Source organism: Gracilinanus agilis, chromosome 6, assembly GCF_016433145.1.
Source record: "Gracilinanus agilis isolate LMUSP501 chromosome 6, AgileGrace, whole genome shotgun sequence".
Taxonomy (NCBI): Eukaryota; Metazoa; Chordata; class Mammalia; order Didelphimorphia; family Didelphidae; genus Gracilinanus; species Gracilinanus agilis.
Genome location: NC_058135.1, coordinates 233,382,787 through 233,404,752, shown reverse-complemented (window position 1 = coordinate 233,404,752; position 21,966 = coordinate 233,382,787). Strand labels below are relative to the sequence as shown.

Below are 21,966 nucleotides of genomic sequence, written 5' to 3'. Positions count from 1 at the left end.
GGTAGTAACTAAAACTGATTTCTTTGAATCCTCCTCCTGCCTTCTGTGCCGAGTGTGTTTTTTGTATTGGCAGAGAGACAACACTTGACTGATTTTGGGTCTCTTTTCCTAACACAGTGCCAAAGCCTTGTAAGCTCTTAGCTACATCCTGCAGCCCCCTATTGGAGTACCTAGTTTGAACCTCCCCAGGAAGGTTTTTCATGATGCCTCCTTCAGGAGTTTGAGCTCATCCTCCCTCAATTTTCCTTGATTACACTCCTTTGCATAATGTTGAATCCCAGCAGAATGTAAGCTCCTGGAGAGCAGGAATTTAATATTCACTTGCATAATGTCTAATGTGATGCTTTGGGACATGGCTGGTATTTAATAAATGCTTTCTGGTTAATGATTAAGACTTTGAAAAATCTGGAGCAAAACTAATTTTTTAGAAAAATCTCAATTCCTATATGATAGGAGGGAAAGTTCTATCAGGAAAAGTTGGGAAACAGGAAGAAAGGAAAAGAAATGTTTCTATTAAACACAATGATCACAACAACAGAAAGGAAAGACATATCACAACTCCAATCAGTACAATCTATCAATCAATCAATGATGTTGTCAACGTTGTTGTGGTCATTCATTGTTGTCAATATTGTTGTTGTCATTCGACTCTATTTGAGGCTTTATTGGCAAAGGTACTGGAATAGTTTTGTTGTTACTTCTCTTTCCAATTCATTGTCCAGATGAAGAAACTGAGGCAAACAGGGTTAAGTGACTTGTCCAAGGTTGCACAGCTAGTAAGCATCTGAGGCCAGATTTGAATTCAGGTTTTCCTGACTACAGGTCTGCCATTCTAACCACTGTGACACTTAGCTAGCTTTTATTAAGTACCCACTACAAGCACTGTGCTTGGTGCTGGAGAAACGAAGACAAAAATGAAACCATCTCTGCTCTCAAAGGCTCGCAGTCTAACCAGCATACACATCCATAAGTAGGTGCATAATACCTTATACTCAGATTTAATATAAGGTTGTTTAGAGAATGAGGGCACAAGCGACAAAGGGGATCAGGAAAGGCTTCATGTAGACAATTGCACTTGAGCTGAGTCTTAAAGGGAATCAGGAATTATTAAAGGAGGGGAGGGGAGAAGGGAAAACTTTTTAGGAATGGGGGATAGCCAGTACAAAGTTACAGCGAAAAGATATAGTGCAGGGGTCGGCAACCATTTTGGCCGTGAGAGCCATAAACGCCACATATTTTAAAATGTAATTTCGTGAGAGCCATACAATGCTCACAGTGCGCACTCCTGTAACAGCGCCTGAAAAAAATTGACTTCATGGCTCCTGCAGAAAGAGCCATACGTTGCCGACCCCTGAGATAGAGGGTCAAGTGTGAGGAACAGCTTTCAAGTCTGTAGAGCTGGGCAGCAAACTATATGGAAGAGAGTCATGGGTAAAAAGACTTGGAAGACTAAGGAAGGGACAAGTGGTGATGAGCTCAAAATGCCAGAGAGGAGTTTTTATTTGCTTCTGGAGATAATCTGGAGCCCTTGTATTTTCCTGGGATAGGGGGTAGGAGCAGAGACACAATCTGAACTATATTTTAGGAAATTCGTTTTGGTGGCTTTGTGGAAGCCACTAGAATGAGGGAAATGGAAGGTTATTTCAAGAGGGCAGAGATGTAATAGGGACCTGAACTGGGGTGGTGGATGGATGAATAAAGAGAAAGAGATGTATGCGAGATGGTGGAGAGAGAAAAATGGCAAGTGATTGACTACAAAAGGTGAATGAGTCTAATTACTCAAATATACAAGGAGTTAAATCAATTGTATAAAAAAATCAAGCCATTCCCCAATTGATAAATGGGCAAGAGACATGAATAGGGAATTTTCAGGTAAAGAAATCAAAAGTATCAATAAGCACATGAGAAAGTGTTCTAAATCTCTAATAATTAGAGAAATGCAAATCAAAACAACTCTGAGCTATCACCTCACATTTAGCAGATTGGCTAAAATGAAAGAAGGGGAGAGTAATGAATGTTGGAGGGGATGTGGCAAAATTGGGACATTAATGCATTGCTGGTGGAGTTGTGAACTGATCCAGCCATTCTGGCTGGCAATTTGGAACTATGATCAAAGGGCTATAAAAGAATGCCTGCCCTTTGATCCAGCCATACCATTGTTGGGTTTGTACCCCAAAGAGATCATAAATAAACAGACTTGTACAAAAATATTTATAGCTGTGCTTTTTGTGGTGGCAAAAAAATGGAAAAGGAGGGTATGCCCCTCAATTGGGGAATGGTTGAACAAATTGTGGTATATGCTGGTGATGGAATACTATTGCGCTCAAAGGAATAATAAACTGGAGGAGTTCCATGTGAACTGGAAAGACCTCCAGGAATTGATGCAGAGTGAAAGGAGCAGAGCCAGAAGAACATTGTACACAGAGACTGATATACTATGGTAAAATCGAATGTAATGGACTTCTGTACCAGCAGCAATGCAATGACCCAGGACAATTCTGAGGGATTTATGGTAAAGAACGCTACCCACATTCAGAGGAAGGACTGCAGGAGAGGAAACACAGAAGAAAAACAACTGCTTGAACGCATGGGATGGGGTGGACATGATGGAGGATGTAAACTTGAAACTACCACACCAATGCAACTATCAACAATTTGGAAATGACACATGTTAAAACCAGTGGAAATGTGCTTCGGCCATGGGTGGGGGTGGGGGTGGGGGTGTGAAGGGGAAAGTAGGAGTATGAATCATGTAACCATGTTAAAAATGAATATTAATAAATGTTTAAAAAAAAGAGTGAGGAGTTGAGGACCCTACTAAGGATGCAGTCTTAGGCGACTAGAAGGATAATGGTACCTTGGGTAGTTCCAGGGCTCAAGAGGAAACATATATCCCTTCTCTTCTTAGAGGTGGGGAATGTGGGTATGGAAGGAGGCATATGCTGTTGGGTATGGTCAAGGAATAGTTTTTTGTTGCTTAATGGTACTTTGTTACAAATAGTAGCAACAACTAAAATTTATATAGGGTTTCAAGATTTGCAAAGCACTTTACAAATATTATCCTTGGGTATTTTCTATAATACCTTCTTTTTATAGATGAAAAAATGGAGATGAATGGAGGTTAATTGGCTAGCCAAGCATATACTTAGGAAGGTTGCATTTGAACTCATTTGAACTCAGCTCTTCCTGACTCCAAGGCCAAAGCTCTAAGCCACTAGTTGTCTCAAATAATGGTAACACTGTGGGACAGTTATTGGGAAATTACAGTGATTTTTTAAAAAATATCAATAAATTTTTAAAGGAAAAGAAAATAAGTATTTCCCAAGAGAGAGAAATGTTAACAGTACAATCCATGGGGATCAGTGCTTATATAAATAATCAGGAAAGGGGCAATATTGGGCAGTTAGGTAACTCAGTGAATAGAGCATCAGTCCTGGAGTCAAGAAGACCTGGGTTCAAATCTGGTCTCAGACACTACCTAGCTGTTTAACCTTGGGCAAGTCACTTAACCTTATTTGCCTTATAAAAAAGAAGAGGACAATACACAGTGAAGCTGACAATTTTTCAGATGCTATGAAGCGATATTTAGAGACCTTTGGTCTCATCAGAGCAGGAACCCTTTGGCGAGAGAGTGTACTCCATTCCATGCCTCCTCTTACCAAGCAGTTCTTGCATAAGAATCAGGTCTCCAACATGGGCCTCATTTTCCTCCTCTGTAAAATAAAGAGGCTGGACTACAAGCACACAGCTTCAAATTTAATATTTTTTTCTCAGTTGGAAAAACTGAAAACCCAAGTTTCCCAGGGGATGATTTTATAAGAATTTAGAGCTGAAAGGGGCCTTAGAAGGCTTCTATCCCAATCACCTTATTTTACAGATAAGGAAACTGACTGAGAAAGGACCTGCCAACCTAGCCAGTGAATCACTAAGGAAAGCAGCTATAATAAAAGTTCTTGAGGCTGTGCATGGGCAGAGAAGCGGAAGAGAAGCCCTTCTGTATGGGCAAGTGGAAGGTGGGGCATTCAGGGAAAACTATTGATGTGAAATTAGCAAAATGATGGGCTCTGAGCTATCAGACCCATCACAGGAAGGATGCCTGTAGAAGGCAGTTTAAAGATCAAATATTCTGTGCATTCCACATTTTGTTTTTGTTTCTGTCTCCCCAGAAGAAAATGACCATTGCCTCTGCAAATTTCATAAAGCGCTTTGTCTGGATCCCCCTCCTTTGCCAACCATCACTGCCTCCCTGGCATCATACTTAGCTACATGCGCATTATATTCCCTCCTCTTCTTAAACTGTAAGCTACTTGAAGGCATGGATCATCTTTGTATGCAGAACACAACACAAACATTTACTGGATTGAATCAAATTTAATTTTTTTCCAGCCGAAAGCTAACACACTGCCTCCTCTCTGCTCCCAACCCAGAGAGTTTGAAAAACAAACCAGAAAATATTCTTCTGGGCACAAGAGCAGTGGTCAGCGCAACACACACCTGCAACCCCACAATTCCAGCTGCTGCTGCATCTCAAAATAAGGCAAGAGAGCTAGGGAAAGGTCCAGAGAGACAGACTTTTAAAAAATAGTATTCTGCAGACTATAGGGCTGAAAGCCCAGAAGGGACATGATTTACGTTTATGGAATTGTGATGGGCTTAGGAGGAGAGAAAGCATGGACTCAATTAGCCAATAAATCCTAGAACACAAGAGCTCAAGTGATCTGTGAAAGCTGAGAGAGCTCATTTTAAGACCAAAAAGTAACCCTTCTATTTAACACATCAAGAAGTAAATTTGAGGAACTTATTACTACTATTAGAGGTGCTAGGGGCTGAGAATATAACAGGCTCAATACAGATTTAGATAAATGCATTCCATGATAAACCAGCCTGGCATTCCTGCACCATCCCTCTATTTCTTCAGCATGAAATGCTATTTTTAAAAAGAGGGAGTAGGGGAAAGATGAGGAAAATAGATGGCTTAGAAAAGGCACTAGATTTGGAGATCAGGAAGTCCAGAAGCTGAGAGTGGGAAGGGGCATTAGCCCCCAAGACTAGTGAGTGACCTTTGAAAGTTTGATTTTGTTTGTGGTAAAACTCTGGAACACATCATTAAAGGGATGGTTGGCTCAGAAGCATTCAGAAAAGGAAACACTGCCCACTAAGAGCCAGTCAGGGATCACTAAGAATAGATGATGCCAGACTCATTGTTTTTTGAACACTGTTACTAGACTTGTGGGTCCATAGAAATTGTGTCAAGTAATATAATTTAATTTTGACACCACATTTAATAAAGTTTCTCCCCAAAAGCAGGATGGACACGATGGAGAGATGTGGCCGAGGGGAGAGCTGAGTTAAATGGATTCAGAAATGGCTGAACAATCGGAATGAATGGTGATCACTGTCAACCATGGTATCTAATGGAATGTTACAAGGATTTATTCTGGGCTTTGATTCAGAGAAAGGAGAAATGATAGGATTATAGATTTAGAGCTGGAATGGACTGCAGAGATCATCTAATTCAACACCCTCCAATTACAGAAAAGGAAACTTGGAGGCCCAAGGAAGTTAGAGAGAATTGCTCAAGATCACAGAGTCAGAATTTAAACCTAGGTCCTCTGATTCCAAATCCAAAACTCTTCCACTGGAAGAAGTTCACTATGTTCTACCAAAACTTTTTATTGAAGACTTAGATGAAAGCAAAGGTGTCATACAGGCACATTCAAATGGGAGATGAGTTAGCTAATATGTTGTACCATGGAATCGGGATCTGAAAAGATGTCAGGAGGCTAGAATGATAGATGGAATCTAATGAAAAGGGAAATGATAGTCATAAATTCCAATCACTGGACTTGGGTTCAAAACATCAACTGCCCAAGTAAAGTATAGGAAGTATGAAGAAGACATGGTTGGATAACAGTTAATATGGAAAAGATCAGGGGACAGCTAGGAGGCTCAGAGGACTGAAAGCCAGGCTTAGAGACAGAAAGTCCTGGGTCCAAATTTGGCCTCAGACACTTCTTAGCTTTGTGATCCTGGATGAATCACTTAACCCCCTTTGCTTAGCCCTTACCACTCTTCTGCCTTAGAACCAATACACAGTTTTGATTCTAAGATGGAAGGTAAGAGTTTAAAAAGAATTCTTAAAAAGGAGGGTAACCTAGATGACAAGAGACATTTATCCTGAAGAAGAGATGCCTTGAGAGGATCATGTTTGGTACAGAGTCTTTCTAGATTTATATTTTTAAAAAAACTTCCTAAAGACAAAAGCTACCCAAAAGCAGAAGCAGTGAGTTTCCCATCACTGGATGGGAAGAGATCAGACCCCAACAGAGGTTGGATAACCTGTGATCAGGAATACTGATCCCTTCTTGAGCATAAATTGGAATATAAAGTTCTGTCAATGTAGACAGAGTAAAGGAAGGAGATAAGCATTTATATGGCACCTGCTATGAGCCAAGCACTGCACCAAGCACTTCAAGAATATTTCATTTGATCTTCACAGCAATCCTGGAGGGGTGTGGGGGAAGGTGTTATTATTCTCTCCATTTTATATCAAAGAAACTGAGGCCAACAGAGATTCAGTGAGTTGCCCAGAAACACACAGCTAGGAAGTGTCTGAGGACAGACTTGAACTCAAGTCTTCCTGACTCTAGCCCCCACCTCCACTAGAGACAGAAGACAGAATGGAAGAAGTCTGAGATGGTAGTTTTGATATAGAAGTGGTGCTAAACTCTTCTAATTGACCTCCTACTTTGAGGCTTTCTTCTCTAATCTCCCCTCCAGATAGCTGCCAAACTGATGTGTCTAAAGCACAGGTCTGCTCACATCACTCCCCTACTCAAGAAAATTCAGACTCTCCTTATTGCCTCAGGGCTAAAATACAAATTCCTCAGTCAAAAAAAGCATTTTACAATCTGGTTCTGGTCTATCTTTCCAAGTTTACTTTGCTTGGCTCCCCTTCCTGTATTTTCCATTCCAACCCAACTGAACTTCTTTTTCTTCTCAGTATTTGACATCCCATCTCTATGTGTTGGCACCCAAATGTCCCTTATTACCAGCACCTTTTGGAATCCCTTCAAGGTTCAGCTCGGATACTATCTACACAAGATCTCTCATGAGTCCCTCGGCTGTTGATGGCCTCCTCTTCCCCCAAATGACTATATTTATTTATCTATATACATATCACAGTTCTTAGAACATAAGCTCCTTGAAGGCAGGAACTGTCTTGCTTTTGTCTCTCCCCAGTGGGAACCAAAGCTCACAGCACATGGAGAGCTCTTAGTAAATCCTTATTAAATTGAAAATTCAATCAAAGCTTCCTGACAGAGAAGACAGAACAGGATAGAACCCAGACTAGGCAGGAAGGTAAAGTCAAGGTTTTTTTAGGATTCCAATCAACATGCATTTGTAAAGCACGTGCTGCGTTCCAAGAACACAGAATTCCGGACACTGGGATACAAAAATCAAAAACAAAACTGGTTTCATCTTTTTTTTCAGAATCAAAGTCAAAAATGAAACCCTCCCTCAAAGAGCTCACTTTCTACCCAGGGAAAACAACATGAATATAGATCAAGGGAATATAAAACATATGCAAAGTAAATGAAAAATAATTCTTTTGTTGTTGTTGTTGTTGTTGTTGTTGTTGTTAAATGCTTATCTTCTGTCTTCCTTTCAGTTCCAAGACAGAAGGGTGGCAAGGCTGAGGCAATCAAGATCCAGTGACTTGTCCAGGGTCAGACAGCGAGGAAGTGTCTGAGGCCATGTTTGAACCCATGTGCTCCCGACTTCAGTGCTCTATCCATACCTAGATGCCCCTAAATGCAAAGTGATTCTGAAGAGGGAAGTACTAACAAAAGAGGGTATCTGGAAAGGCTTCTTGGAGGAGGTAGCCTTTGAACTGAGCCTTGAAAAAGGGATTTGTATATTTTTGTGGGTAGAAAGGAGGAAGCCAGAGGCAAATAGCATGGAAGATCGGAAAAAGAAAGGCAGAATAAAATGAGAGAGCAAGGTGAGGAAGCTGGAAATAGGGATAGGATTCAGAGCAGGGAAGCAATTATATTAGGAAAAGCTGGACACATACTCCTTTAAGGCAGGAGAAAGGGTACAGAAGAGTGACTGATGGAGAGAGAATCTGAGGTAGAGAAGGGGACAGACCAAGGAGCTCACCCTGGGATAGCCTCATAGTCTCCATCTTCTCAGAGAAGTCAAAGGGAACAGGGATGGAGGAGAAGGAGCTAAAGGAGAATTGGAGACATGTTTGGAATATAATAGCAGCTTCTGCATACTTCAAAGCAGTTCTTCCAACCTTGGTTTTATTTTTCTGTTCACGGGCAAGGTGAAATTTCAAGATATGTTCCTTTGTTTAAAGAATGAGAATTTAAAAAATAAATTAAAAAAAGAATGAGAATTAAGACTAAATGTGCTCCTGGGGGCAGATAGGTGGCTCCGTGGATTGAGAGCTAGACCTAAAGATGAGAGGTCTTGGGTTCAAATATGGCCTTAGACACTTCCTAGCTTGGTGACTTGGTGACACTTGACCCCCATTGCCTAGGAACCAATATACAATATTAATTCTAAGATGGAAGGTAAGGATACAACAAACAACAAACAACAACAAAAACAAAAACAACAGACTAAATGTTTTCCTGAAGACCCTTCCATGGAGCAGTATACTAGGAACAAAATGTGATTCCAAAGCAGAATCTGGGGCTCTACCTTCCATCCCTCAGGCTTTATATGCCTTATTTTCTCCACGCAGAAACACAGGTAACCTTAGCCACTCACAGTTTCTCTCTCTTTAAGAAAAAAAGTCCCTGGATAGCTTTTAGAGACTCATCCCAATGACGAAGGGGTCTGGGGCAGTCACATGAAGCTTTTTCCATCATGGAGCTGCCTTGGCACTGATGACCATAGACACAGAAAATGATTCCAACAGCACACAAACGCACTTAGCACAGAAATGCCCTGAACACCAGATGTGGTCCATGGGCACTGCAAGTCCCACTACACAGGCTGCCATTTTCTCCCCCACAACTAGCCCACGGCTTCAGGACCGACAAGTCCAACAAGCTGATATGACTCTGAAGGCTGACTTTGAAGTCAGAAGTCCTGAGTTCAAAGTCTTCCTTGGGCAAGTCACTTAAAGAAGTAAAAATGCATTTATGACGCATCTACTATGTGCCAATCTCTGTGCTAAGTACCTGGAACAAATATTATCTCATTTGAACCCCAAGACAACTCTGTGAGGTGGGTGCTATTCTTGTACTCATTTTACAGTAGAGGAAACGGAGGCAGAAGGAGGTTAAGTGGCCCAGGATCATAGAGCTAGTAAATAACCAAGGCAGGATTCAAACTCAGATCCTCCTGTCTACAATGCCAATTGGGTAGACCCCATGAAGTTTGGTTTCCTCTTCTGTAAAATGAAGGGGTTGGTCTAGGTGACACTTGAGGTCCCTTCAGGCTCCAAATCTATGATTTAGAGGATACTCCAAGGATCTATGATTTTTGCCAGTTAAGGGAACTCCTGGCATGCAAATAGGCTCCTTGGAGGATATAAAAGCCTATCCATGACTTAAGTAGGAACTTAGGGAGGAATATGGTGGCTGAGGGACTTGACCAGGCACAAGACTAATAAATGTCTAAAGCAGGAATTGCAGGAATTGAGTACAAATGCATCACTCTTCTCCATTATGTCATGTTGTCTAATACACAAGGGATCTTGCATTTTTTTTTAATGTATGTCCTGGTCCCATCTGCCAGTCTGGTGAAACCCATGGATCCCCTTCTCAGAACCATGTTGTTGTTTTTATTTTATTTTTTAAAAGTTTTTAAATTTTTATTTTTAAATACTTTTCCATGTTTCCATGATTCATTTTCTTTCCCTCTCCTCTTCCCTCTCCACTTCCCAGAGCCGACAAGTAATTCCCCTGGGTTATACAAATGTTGTCACTTGATACCTATTTCCATATTATTCATTTTTGCTATAGAGCAATTTTTTAAAGTCTAAACCCCAAATCACATACCCATATATACATGTGATAAGAGATGTCATATGTTCTTCTTTTGCATTTCTATTCCCATAGTTCTTTCTCTCAATGTGGTTAGCATTCTTTCCCATAAGTCCTTCAGGAGTGTCCTGGCTTGCTGCACTACTACTAGTAGCAGAGTCCCTTATATTGGATTGTTCCACAATGTTTTACTTTCTGTGTACAAGGTTCTCCTGGTTCTACTCCTTTCACTCTGCATCAATTCCTGGAGGTCATTCCAGTTCACATGGAATTCCTCCAGTTTATTATTCCTTTTAGCACAATGGTATTCCATCACCAACAGATACCACAATTTGTTCAGCCATTCCCCAAATAATGGACATCCCCTCATTTTCCAATTTTTTGCCACCACAAAGAGTGCAGCTATATTTTTGTACAAGTATTTTTCCTTATTTATCTCTTTGGGGTACAAACCCAGCAGTGGTATGGCTGGATCAAAGGACAGGCAACCTTTTAAAGCTCTTTGGGCATAGTTCCAAATTGCCTTCCAGAATGGCTAAATTAATTCACAACTCCACCAGTAATGCATTAGTGTCCGCATTTTGCCACATCCCCTCCAATATTTATTATTTTCCTTCACTGTCATATTTGCCAGTCTGCTAGTTGTGAGGTGCTACCTCAGCACTGTTTTCATTTGCATTTCTCTAATTATAAGAGATTTAGAATAGTTTTTCATGTACTTTAATGATAGTTTCAACTTCTTTATCTGAAAACTACCTATTCATGTCCCTTGACCATTTGTCAATTGGGGAATGGCTTGATTTTTTTGTACAATTGACTTAGCTCCTTATAAATTTGAGAGATTAGACCTTTGTTATAAAATTTTCCCCCCAATTTGTTGCTTCCCTTCTAATTTTGGTTTTGTTTGTGCAGAAAAATTTTACTTTAATATAATCAAAATTATTCATTTTACATTTTGTAGTGTTCTCTATCTCCTGCTTGGTTTTAAATTCCTTCCTTTCACTTATATCTGACAGGTATGCTATTCCGTGTTTGCCTAATTTGTTTATGATTTCCCTCTTTATATTTAAGTCATTTGCCCATTCTGAATTAATCTTGGTATAGGGTGTAAGATGCTGATCTAAGCCCAATTTCCCCCATACTGTTTTCCAATCCTCCCAGCAGTTTTTGTCAAATAGTTGGTTCTTGTCCCAAAAGCTGGGATCTTTGGGTTTATCAAACACTATCTTGCTGAGGTCATTTACTCCAAGTCTATTCCCAGAACCATGTTTTTAAATGCATGAAATAAAATAGATGAGTTGCAAAGAAAACCAAAGGCTAGTGAAAATAAATAAGAGATCATTTTTTCCCCAAAAACCAAGTTCATGGAACCTCACCTTGCTATTTACGGACAGTAACTAGCTCTGTGATGCTAGATGAGTCATTTAAACTCTGCCTGCCTCAGCTTCTTCTCTTGTAAAACAGGGACAATGAAAGCACTTTACCTTCCTGGGTTGCTGTGAGGGTCACCTAAGATAATATTTGTATCGTTTGGCATAGCATCTGGCACATAGGAGGTGTTTAATGTTTGTTTCCTTCCTTCCTCCCTCGAAGGTTAAAACACTTATCGTAGGAGGCAGCTAGGCAGCTTGGTAGATTGAGAGCCAGGCTTAGAAATGGGAGGTCCTGGGTTCAAATTTGTCCTCAGATCCTTCCTTGCTATGTGACCCTGGGCAAGTCACTTAACCCCCATTGCCTAAGCCCTTACCACTCTTCTGCCTTGGAACCAGTATACAATACTGATTGAAAGACAGAAGATAAGAATTTTAAAATAAACAAACCCTTATTGCAGTGGATATGACTGAAAACTTATCTTAAGAGCAGGTTTCCTACTCCATCATAGGCTAAGAAATTTTAAGCTGAAAGGAATCTTAGCGATCCCAAAGTTCAACCTCTTCATTTTACAAATGAGAAGACAGGGGTAGGTCCATGAAGGTTGTATGCCTACCTAGGGTCATACGGTTAATAAGCATCAGGGGCAAAATTCAAACCCAGGACTTCCAAGTTCAATGCTGTAACCATTAAATGATGCTCTCTTGCCACTCTCTTAAACAGTTATTTAAGAACAGGGGTGTCAAAGTGTGATCAGCAGGCTACTCGGAGGTTTTAAATACTAATGAAAAAAATTAAAAATAAAATAACACTATCCAAGCACGTATTCTCAAAGTGTGTGATTGCTGAGTCACTGGGAAGTATGTTAAGTTTTCTAAAAAGTTCTGGGGTCATTAGTGCAACATCCCTTCACCTCCAAGCTTACCCCCTATAACCTCTCTCTAGATTGCTACTTCCAGAATTTAATAAGATTTCCACTTTCTGCCTTTATCAACTGACCAGCCTCTCCCATCTTTCCCAGGGAGAGAAAAAAGCAGTCAGACTTTATTTTGAGCCAATAATAACACCTTCCATTCCCAGGGAGTTATAAGGATCAAACAAGATAATGTTTGTAGTGCCTGGCACATAGTAGGTCCCTAACTCTTGTTCTCTTTCTTCCCAGAAGCTGATGGACCTTTCTGGGATAAGAGGAATGGGGGAGAGGGGAGGACAAGGAGGGGAATGGTACTTACCCTTCATGAAGAATGAATTCAATATTTTCTGGAGAAAACTGTCCAGTCACAGGATGCCTAAAGGTTGTGGTCTGCTGATTGTGGCTAGAGAGAAAGAGGGAATGAGAATGAATATGAGTGGGAATCCGGGCAACCAGAGACAAGACAACTTTTCTGATACAGTTCTGTGTTTCCTGGAGCTCTCTGCCCCACACTGCCTATTCACAGGCCGAGTCTGGTCCCCAGCCAGGGCGTGGGGTTTACAGCCTTCTCCATCATTCTCTCGTTGGTGTGTTGAATGTGTCGAGGGCATGTGGGATTTATGAGGCGGACCACCGCCCAGGCGCACTCGAGCAACCGTCTCCCCAAGCGAGGAAGACACCAGAAGCCAAATGTGTTCTTGCCATTGTGAGAATCCACTAAGCAGTCTTTAGAAGGAGAACATGAGGTTCTAACTCAACCAAATTAAGAAATCTCATAAAGTCGTTTTCAAATAACATCTAAAAAAGCAGGGACCAAATGAATAACAGGATGAAGCATATTTTCTTCCTTTTGGTAGAGAGGTGAGGGAATATGGGTAGGGAATATCGCATGCTTGGCTACTTTTTATTTTTATTTGTAGACAAGAGAAGGTTCATTGGTGGGTAGGGGTTTATTGGGAAACAAAGATATCATGGAAGAAAAATAGTCGCCAATAATACTTATAAATTAAACAGAAGGGAGGGCAGGGAGGTGGGCTCAGTGGGTCTAGAGATGAGAGTTCCTGGGTTCAAATCTGGCCTCAGACACTTTCTAGCTGTGTGACCCTGAGCAAGTCACTTAACTCCAATTGCCTAGCAGCTAGGCCCTATCCCTTATCACTCTTCTGCCTTGGAGCTAATACACAGTACTGATTCTAAGATGGAAGGGAAGGGCTTGGGGAAAAAAGTCAGTGAAGGGATAGGAGGTAGAAAGGGATGTTTCCTTTTCCTGAGTGATCCTGGATAAGTCACTTAAACCCCATTGCCTAGCTCTTAGGTCTTTTCTGCCTTAAAACCAATTAACAGGTAATATGGAAGACAAGGGTTTCCAAAAAGAAACCAAGGTCTAGGAAGGTATCCCAGGGTCCCAGAGGACCCAAAGGCAGAGCTGGATCTAAGTCCCAATCCTAGGTTTCTGGTGAAACCAAATAAATAAAAATTCAATTCCTTTTCATGATCTGAGGTACCGTGTAAGAACTACCAGGCTGGAAGCTCTAGAGTTTGATTCACATCTGGATTCTGTTACTTTCAATGACTCAAAACATGAGAAAGGGAACCAGTCCCTCTCCCTGTGACTAGGGAATCAGAACCCCTCATCTGTAAAATGTGATAAAAACATCTTTGTATTCCCTTCCACCTAGAGGGGCTGTGGTGAAGTACTGTATAAACTGTAAAACATTAAAGAAATGGGAGCTGCTTTATGATCACTGTTATTGCTGTGATGCTATAACCTGAGGGTGGTACCTGCCTGGCAAAGGCATTCTCATGGGATATTACTTAGAATAACGATTATAGTTGACATTTCTGTAATACCATCAGGGTTACCAGGCATTTTCCTCACAACAACCTCATGATATAAATAGTACAAGTATTCCTAGCCCCACATTTTACAGGTGAGGAGATAGAATAGAGATTGGAGACACCAGTTCTGAGACCCTCTATACCAGGTATGTCAAACGCAAATGGAAATGGATCCCTAGTGACTTAGAAAACTTCAAATTAGGGAGCAGCTAAGGTGGCTCAGTAGATCAAGAGCCAGACATAGAGACAAGAGGTCCTGGTTACAAATCTGGCCTCAGACAATTCCTAGCTGGGTGACCCTGGGCAAGTCACTTGACTCCCATTGCCTAGCCCTTACTGCTCTTCTGTCTTGGAACCAATACACAGTATTGACTCTAAGATGGAAAGGATGGGTTAAAAAAAAGTCAACAAAGGGGTAAGGGGTAGAAAAGGGATGATTTATTCCTTATATGCAAAGACTTTTGAACTCAAGGTGGTTGCCAGAAGAAAAGAAGAATCAAGGGGAACATGATAGTTGTCTTCAGGAATTTGGAGGACTCCTGGCTGTGTGATCCTGGGCAAGTCACTTAACTGCCATTGCCTAGCCCTTATTGCTCTTCCGTCTTAGAACCAATACACAGTATCAATTCTAAGATGGAAGGTAAGAGTTAAAAAAAAGAAAAAAGAAAACCTCAAATGAACATCTATATTTTTATTTAGTTTGTCAAATATTTTCCAATTAAATTTTAGTCTGGTTTGGGTCACTCCATGACTATAGTTTTGCCTGTGGTCTGAGCTGGGTATCTCTGGACGACATCATGGTGCGTTCATTCATTTAGCTTTGCAGAGAGATTTATGACAAAGACAAGTTCAGGCCTTCAGAGCATTTCTGGGCTCCTAGTCTGCCCTGGTCCTTCTTACATTGAGTGTCCATCACCATAGCACCCCCTCCCCTTCTGCAGGTCTGTAGGTTGGAGAGGGAATGAATTAATGTAGAGGAGCTCAGGTCCTGACAAGTCAGGTGTGAGACATGTAAAGCCATCACCATAGAGTTTCAATTCCCAACTTTCTGAGTCAGACATTCAGTAAGAAGCAAATCACTGTCATCAGGCAGGCAGGAAGAAGTCCTGTCACCCCAGGAAGTCACTAAGTCAAAATGAGTGTGTGGAACATGCATAGCAAGTACGTTTAGAGATGACTGTTTAAAAAGATGTCCACCAGGGCCATGGCTACACATCCATACACAGGATCCCAGGATTCAGAGTCAGATGGGATGGCTGAGGTCCTCTCCAACCCCCTCCATTTACAGAAGAAGAAATGGAAGCCCAGAGAGGTTGTCTTGTCCAAGGTACAGAGTTATTCAGGAGAAGGGGGCGGGGGGTTTGAACCCAGGTCCTCCAGTTCCAAAGCCAGTATCTATCCATTCTTTCTCTCTCCCCTTTCCCTCCCTCCTTCCTTCTTTCCATATTTCCTCACCCATTCCCCTCTCTCCCTTCCTTCCTTCTCTCTTCCTCCCTTTTTCCTCTTTCTCCCTCCCTCCTTCCCTCTCTCCCTTTCTTCCCTCCCTCCTTCCCTTCCTTCCTTCCTCTTTCCTTCTTCCTTCTCTCCTTTCCTTCTCTCCTCCTTCCCTCTCTCCCTTCCTTCTCTCCTTCCTCCCTGTCCCCCTCTTCCATCCATCCTTCTTTCCTTCTTTTCTGTCTTAGTAACAACTCCAAACAAGACTGAAGATCAAGGGCTAGGCAAATGGGATTAAAGTAGCTTGCCACAGAAATATCTGAAACCAGACGTAAACCCAGGTCCTCCAACTCCAAGCCTGGTGCTCTATCCATTGTGCCACCTAGCTGCCCCACCAGTATCCTCTCCATGTATACTGCCTTTCTGTGACCAACCCTTGGGATGCTGGTGCCTCAGACTAAGTGAATATTTATTGGCGCCCTTAGGATGTACCATTTCCTTCAGGTATATCAACTTGGACACCTCTTAACACTTGGCAATCCAGGCTCCCACCTAGTTTAATCAAGACTTTAGGTCAGTCCTGCCATTATTCATACTCTGGATTGCTTGCATGAGCCAACTCTCCCACAGCCCCACCACTATAAGACCACAAACAACCACAAACATAGGAGGTTCTAGCTCCTCTGGACACAGTTGGGGGAATGTACTGGCCAGTGGGCATGGGAGAGACTCTCCTTCCCTACAGTTAGAGATGATGACACATTCTCCAGCAGGGTACCCTCAAAGGAGAGGACCCACCGATATTGCTGCTGTGGCTATCCTTTAAGGCTCCCTGTCTCAGTTTTCGATTTCTTTTTTTGGACTGGTGGTTATCTAACACAAAGTGTGCAGTCCCCAATGACTTAATAAATGCTATACAATCACAAGCAGCAACAACTGGCATCTGGTAGCTCAAACTGGCTCAGGATCTAATGTCAATGAAACTCTTAGTTTGTGTAAGCTGGCTTCGAAGTGGGTCTTGCTCTCCAATGCGGTTAAATGCGACACTAGTAGAAATGGGTTAAGAGAAGGTCATTGGCTCATTTGGCAAGACCTGGTGGCAAGTACCTGGTGTTACCTCTGTAAAAAGGCCAGTTATACTGCCACCCAATACTAAGTTACCCAAGATTGAGTCTCAGCCAAAAGCAATACTAAGCCATAACTAGGGCAGGACAACTGGGGCTTTGACTCAGGTTCCCAAATTATTTAGAGGGTGCTGAGAGCAATTCTGTTCCGTTAGCAGGTAGGAACAATTCAAATGAGCGCTGCTTTAGCAAGAATAATTAGTTAAAGTACAAGCTACTGGATATGGCAGCCTTTCGATCCCATAGATGCTTTGGACTTGAGATTCTAGATCTCATCCTTGCTGCCCATCCCCTCCCAAATGAATTTTTCTTGTCCCAGACACCACAATTGCCAGTTATAGCTCTGCCAAAAGCAGAGACATAAATCCTTAGAATTAGAATGGGGCTCAGAGAACATCTAGTCATTTTAACAGAGAGAGGAAGCAGGTCCAAAGAGAAATGACTTCCCCAAATTCACACTGCTAGCTCATAGCAAAAGGCAGGACTCGGATGTAGGTCTCCTGACCATCTGGGCAGGGGTTCTTTCTATTGTGTTGTATTAGCAAAAATACTTTGGGGCTGCATATTTCTGATTTTGTCTGCATAGACAGGTATGCCCCTATCTAAGCCCAAGACCCCCCCCCAGAGCTGCTCCAGCCTGTTGTTTCCTGATACTCGAATTGAAAATACCCAACAAGCCTGTCTTGGGATGTTAAGAACAAGTAGAGACACATCTGTGGAAATACCTGTTTCTGAACCTGTGCTGCTCCCCTGCTTGTTGGCCAAGAGGGGCAGGCTTTGAGCCAGATGGCTTGTTCAGATGGAGAGTCAGATCTCTCCCTCCTCCAAAAATCAAAAATAATAATGATTAAAAAGAAAGGCACAAGGCTTTGTGTCCCTCCTTTGTCATCCTGGGAATGAGACTCCTCGGAGGCAGTAAAACCCAACCCATCAATTCCCACATGTCACTGCTTCCATTCCATTCAGCACTGCAGCTCTGCGTGCTGCGGGGGACACAAAGATGCAGAAGGTGTTTGAGAGTCCTTTCTTTCAGTGCACTCGGTCTAGCAAGGAAGATGAGGCATAAACAATCATGGTGCCAACAAAGCCAGGGCAGAGAATGAACAGGAAAGGTACGGGTGTGATGAGAATGCGGGAGGGGGAAGCATTTATTTAGGACCCATTGTGTGCCAGGCACCGTACATACTAAAGTAAGCTGAGGAAGAAAGCACTTCTAGCTTGGGGGAGTGGAAGGGAAGGGAAGAATTGGAGAAAACTTCAGGGAGGAGGTGATATCTGAGCTAAACATTGAATACTGGGTAGCTTAAAAAAAAAAAAACAACCCTTACCTTCCTTCTTAGAGTCAATACTGTGCACTAGTTACAAGGCAGAAGAGAGGTAAGGGCTAGGCAATGGGGGTTAAGGGACTTGCCCAGGGTCACACAGCTATAGCTAAGAAATGTTTAAGGCCAGATTTGAACCCAGGATCTCTTGTCTCTGGGTTTGGCTCTCAATCTACTGAGTCACCTATTTGTCCCCTACAAGGTAGCTTTTTTTTTTTTTAAACAGAGATTGGGATTAAAGGAGGAGGGTAAATGTAGCTGCATTCCAATCACAGAGATGGGGAGAAATGAGCCAGGCTGGGGAAATGATAACTATTCCAGTTCATGATAGGGCAGAAGAAAGGACAGAGATAGCGAGTTTGCCATAAGAGAGGACCATAAAAGAAAGTAGAGGTTACTTTATAGGGGGGCTTTGAGTGCTAGGCTAAGAAGCTCAGTCTTTATTCCACAGACAACTGGGAATTAGTCAAGATTTATCTGAGCCACGGCAGTCACCTGGACACATCTATATATTAGGATTCATTTGGCAGATATGAAAGATGGCTGGAAGGGGGAGGAGGGTAGAATAGAAATTAGGAGACCAGCCAGCAGGCAGCTCTGATATCTACAGGTGAGGCAGGGGGGTCTATTCTAGGCTGGTAAGTGGAGGAGATGCTCTGAATACCTCTGTTAGAGGTCATCGCCTCCAAACTATCAGTCAATCCCCATCACATCAAAGGGTAGCTTAAGACACACACATTAACCGAATAAATTGATATGGGACAAAGAGCCTTTCCTGGGAGGAGATTCTGATTAATGGACAGCAGGAGGAGGGAAGTGGGAGGCAGGGGGGAGAAAGGAGAAAGAGACAGAGACAGGGAGAAGGAGAGACAGAGACAGGGCAGGGAGAGAAAGGGAGGGAGGGAGAGAGGGAGAGAGGGAGAGAGGGAGAGAGAGAAAGAGAGAGACAGACAGACAGACAGACAGACAGACAGACACAGGACAGAGACAGACTGAGAGACAGAGCCAGAGAGAGATTGGGGGGGGCACGGGTTCAGAAACAGAGAAAGAGACAAAGTAGCAGAGGGGAAGAAAATGAGGGAGGAAAGCTATTGCTATCAGCCCAAAGCCCTATTTGTCTTTCTCCTAGAAGAAATTAAAAAGTTCTGATTATATTTTATAGTAACTTTCATAAAAATATAATAAGAGGTCTAGAAATCATTTAGATTCAGCCAAACAAAGCTTCCTTCCTGAAGGGCAAAACAACAATGATAACTAGGAGGCTACAGCAATACTCCTCAGAGATCTGGAGAAAAAATGTGTCCCATCAACACTTTGTTCTCATTCAGCCTCAGGCTACTTCAAAAAAAGAGAGAATAAAAATCAGCTTTTAAAAATGTGCATTGTCTCTAGCTGGCTGACTAGGTGCTTGCCCTGTTCTAGCATCATTCGCCACGATTCTAGCATTGCTACACCTGCACCACCTCTTGCAAACTGCAGATTCCTGTCCCATCTGTAAATAAGCCTTAACCATCGATTCAGAAGTCACTTTCAGAACAGACATCAAGGACGTTGCTTTTTTGTCTCCTTAGCAGAGTTGAGCTTTCTGAGAAAGTTGGTTAAATGGTTTTCTCAGGACACTAAAGGGAAGACGACTTCGGCTTGTTGTTGGGAGAAAGGAAGTATCAAAGTTATCCCCAAGTGGCATGGGCTACCTTTGGAAGCAGGGAGCCCTCCCTCACTAGAGGTCTTCAAGCATAGGGTAGATGGATGGCCACTCAATAGATGTGCTATATATAAAAGGAATGCAGGCTTCAGATCTGAGTTGCTTCTGGGGTTCCTTTCAACTCATGTCATGATAGCATTCCAGAGGAGGAACACTAGATGCGTAGATTCAAAAAACACGGTATAGGCACTTAATGCAAGTATTTTTTCTTAATCCTCATTACATAAGAGCACTGTTTCAAGTGGCAAGTAGATTCTGCAGGGGATATTGGGACTCTTCTGTGACTCCTTAACTCTAACTGTAAAAGAATTTGAACTGGTTTATTAGAAAGAATCTTAAATTGGAAAGCAGGAAAAGTGGATTCTAGGTAGGGCTCAGCCACTAAATTGCAAGTCAAGCCCTTCCCCTGTCTAGGCCAGTTTTCTCACTTGTAAAATGGAAGCAGGGAAAGGGAGGTAGTTTAGATTGGATGTTCTCTAAGGTCCTTTCCACACGTAAAGTTCTTCTTTCTTATCATTCCAAGTACAAAGCAGTCATCGCTAAATGCGAAAAGCAGCATGGTACAATGGAAAGACCATTAGATGTGGGACCAGAGCACCTGGACCAGAGCAAAAATCCTGCCTTGGTCACTGACTCCCTGTGTGACTTCAGGCAAGTCACTGATACTCTCTGGATCTCAGTTTCCTCATCAGTATTATGGAGGAACTAGACCAGATAACCTCTAAGATCTGTTTCACTTCTAAGTCTATGAAACTATTGATCACTTGAATAATTTTGCACTGTTCAAAGCTGACTTCTATCCATGCTTTCTTGGCTGAGCTGTTTTAAAATGATTTGAGATATGTATCATCTTGGGCACCCAAGGCAGGATGGGAAATGCTCAAGGATGAGATCTCTGAAGACCCAAAGAGAAACAATTCTATTGGGAAGGGGGGAAATGGGATTTATTTGAAGGTACCACCATGGATAAATGGTAAGATATCAACTAATTCATATTTTTTTAATCTACTGAAGTTGAAAGCAAGGCCAGGCAACAGAGGGTGAATATCTGAGTGTGACATTGTTCTGTAAATCACTGTCAAGAACACTAATGCTCAGAATGATCTAAGGTAATGAAGGAAACAGACCAACAAAATCATGTTGTTATTTTTCTAATCTCTACTGGGGAAAAAAACGGACAACCAAAGAAGGGACAGGATTTTTCTCCTAAGGATAGGTGATGACAAATGACAACAGAGAAGGCAGGAATATCCAATTACCTATAAGGTAAAAAGGACTTCCTGACAGCTTGGAGGTGATGATGAAGGAATTCATAGCATCTCCTTCATTTCCAGGACTACAAGACTAGTATAAGATTCTTATCACCTTTCAACTGGATATCACAGCAGCCTCCTAGCTGGTCTCCTCGCCTCAAATCTAACCTCCTTTTATTTTCCTGCTGTTTTTGCCACCAAGGAGAATAAACATTATATTGGACATGAAAGAACAAACATGGCTAATTAGGAGGTGATGCTCAAGGTAAGTAAAGAAAGAGCAAAAGTTCTAGAATGGGTCATTAAAGAGAGGGTCGATGAACATCTAAGAAAAAGAAACCGGAGTGCATGAAATCATTACAGCTTTAGCAAAAACAGGTCAATGCCAGACTATCCTCATTTCCTTTTCGGAAAGGATTACTGAACCAGTAAATGAAGAAAATACTTTTGGCCAAGCTTTTGTTAATGAATCTCATAATATTCTTGTAGAGAGGATGCAAATTAGATTCAGATCTAATTTGATGGTCAATAGAAATAGCTGTTAATGGTTCAATGTCCATGAGGCAGAAGGTCTTCAGTGGAGTACCTCAGGCGTCAGTGGTTGACCTTGAGCTGTTTAACATTCTTATCAATGACTTGGATAAAAGTACATCGAATTTGCATATAACAGAAAGACAGGACAGAGAATGAACACACATGAGGACAAAATCAGGATCCAAAAGAATCTTGACAGATAAGAGCCAAAGGCTGAATCTAATAAGATGGAATTCAAGAGGAGATCAATGCCAAGTTTCACACTTGAGTGCAAAAAAATGAACTTCAAGGGGATGAGGGGGATATGCTCAGATAGCAGATGTTTTGAAAAAGATCTGGGGGTTTTAGCAGACTTTAAGCTCAGTGAGTCTCAGCATGATGATTCTGTAGTATCCAATAACACTAATGCAATGTCAGGATGCATTAAGAGAGGCATAGCTTATAGATAGACAGAGAGGGGGTAATGG

The 21,966-nt window shown here is 41.9% G+C and overlaps 1 protein-coding gene across 1 annotated transcript in view; it reads right to left on the bottom strand.

Moving 5' to 3' along the window:
* Positions 1–12,686, bottom strand: part of PLEKHA7 (pleckstrin homology domain containing A7) — a 98,841-nt gene extending 86,155 nt beyond the window's left edge. The window contains exon 1 of the mRNA XM_044681810.1: positions 12,608–12,686. The gene's annotated coding sequence lies outside the window, so the exon portion shown is untranslated. The remainder of the gene's footprint in view (positions 1–12,607) is intronic.
* Between the last annotated feature and the right edge of the window lie 9,280 nt (positions 12,687–21,966).